Genomic DNA, 2,529 nt, shown 5'->3' with positions numbered 1-2,529 from the left:
GGCCTTAATTAAGGCTTAAGCTTTCTCAAAGCCTTGTCAGTGTAATGAATAGCTGAAAAGTAATCACAAGAAGTAGACTTTAATTAAGCATTTGCTTGAATATGTACAGTAATGTGCCATTGCTGTCAGGTTTGCGTAGAAGACTCTTATATCTCAACATCAACCAGGAAAATTCCAGAGACTGCTTTAAAAAACACAGCCAGAGGTTTCTGCGGATCTTACTAAAGTGTTGCAGTGTAACTCTGAAGCAGTGTGGGTCATTATCAAATTCAGAGCTCGGGGGCAGCAGAGACATTATATGACACCAGGCAGCGCCATTAAACAGGGACTGTCTGCGGCACTGTTTACTCAGGGAAGACCAAAAATACAGAGACCCGAGAACAATTCTCTTATGTAAAGAAAAGAGCAGTGACCTTCTACAGAGCTGTAATTTGAATTAAAGGAATAGTTCACCCAAAAGAAGCTAAAAATGTACTCACCATTAGGCTATCCAAGATAAACAGCTTTGGAGAAATTTAGAATTACATCACTTGCTCACCAATGGATCCTATGGCATGAATGAGAGTTCAAACTGCTGATAAAAACATCACAATGATAAAGTAATCCACACCACTGCAGTCCATCAATTAATTTCTTCCAATGTGAAAAGCTGAGCGTAAGAAACAAACTTATCATTACAGCGTTTTTAACTTCAAACCGTTGCTTCCTGCTAAAATATGAGTCCTTTATCCATTAGATCCCTGTTGTAAAAAATACAGCATATGCTGGTTAGATATTTTTTGAAGCATGGCAGCTGATTTGAGCTGGTTTAAGATGTCTTTAATTGGTCATGATCTGGTTTAAGCTGGTCCTGAGCTGGTTATGAGCTGTTCTTCAGAAAAAACAAATTCTTTGTTTTTTTTAAGCATTATTGTGTCTTTGAACCCTTTCCAACAATGACTGTATGATTTTAAGATCCATCTTTTCACAACTTAGAGACTCGTATGCAACTATTACAGAAGGTTCAAATGCTGGAAGTGGTTTAAAAGTCAAATCACCTTAACGATACAAACACACAGCTTTTCACAAGATATTGATTGCTTGATTAAAGCTGCATTGTGGATTATTGATGTTTGTATCAGCTTTTTGGACTCTCATTCTGACGGCACCCATTCACTGCAAAGGATCCTTTGGTGAGCAAGTGATGTAATGGTAAATTTCTCCAATCTGTTCTTGGATTGCCTGAGGGTGAGTATATTTCAGCAAATGTTCATTCTTGGAAAAACTACTGCTTTAAAGTGCCGGAAATGCAAAAACAAGAAGATAAAAAGATTTTCTTCCATTTATACACAGTTCATCATGAAATTCATGGTGACAAGTGCCCTGTAAGGCCTGTTTGGCCAAGTGTGAGTCAATAGAGAACACCAAGGACGGCCTTTAAATTTCCAATCTTCATTAAAACGTCTCTCTTAAAACTGGTCTTCCAGCTCGAGTTAAAGGAAGGCCATCGATTGTCATTTAACAAGCCAGCAAATAAAACATATTATGGGAATTCACAAACAAAGACAGAGATGTCACACAATTCTGATCTGGCTGTATTGCGTCCTGCGTCGCTCGAGCTGATTTTACCCTGCATGGCACCAGAGAAATAGCTTGTGTTTAATGGAGCTCATCTGTTGAGAGAGATGATAACATCTGTGATAACCAAACTCGCTGCTCAGCGATTATAAAAACCGTACGTGAGGCACCAAGCCCCAAAATGGTTCGAAATTGTCTTAGTTTGTGGGTGGCAGCATGCAAACAGGAAATCTCCCCAAGCTCACATGCTGCAGTGAAGAAGGAAAAACGCACGCTTTCAACTGATAAATGCTTATGCTAATACACAAATGATTTATTAAGATTTCCTCTTATCAAGGACCGTTCTGTTCATCACGGCTGGGATTTGCTGGTGAGGCATCTTCCTGCTGCTGTTTTAAAGATTACATTGATCCAAACTTCATTTATGCCAAGAACCACTGCTGCAGTGAAGCTTTTGCACCGGTGTTCATCTGAATCTAAGCGAGTCGAGGGCTGCATGCTGACTCTCTATCTGCACTGAGGAGCACAAACACATTTGCTGTCAGGTTGTGCAAGCTGAATACATTTAGTGAGGAATACATTCATTTACTTGGCTATAAATGTGCATTACATATTAAAATTATTACTATTATTTATTTACTTTTTATTTTTGCATATATTCCTTTATAGTATATCGAAATGTTTCAATGCAATGCAGGTGCATTTATTTAGCGCATTAAAATATTTGGATGATCTTCAATAATTTGATAAAATATAGAGTATAAGCAATGCACTGAACGCTGCGTACACATGGTTGTAAGTAGATTCTGCGTACACATGGTTGTAAGTACATTCATATGCATCAAAATATGCAATTTATCATACTATACATTTCTATAGGACTCGTATAGGCTGCAATTGTGCGCTTCAGTGATTATTCGGAAGATTAAAGTGGTGACATCAGAAGCGTTGACACCGGCAGCTTTCCATTGG

Source organism: Labeo rohita, chromosome 10 (assembly GCF_022985175.1).
Source record: "Labeo rohita strain BAU-BD-2019 chromosome 10, IGBB_LRoh.1.0, whole genome shotgun sequence".
Classification (NCBI taxonomy): domain Eukaryota; kingdom Metazoa; phylum Chordata; class Actinopteri; order Cypriniformes; family Cyprinidae; genus Labeo; species Labeo rohita.
The sequence above is the reverse complement of the archived record's forward strand: the minus strand, read 5'-3'. Positions refer to the sequence as shown.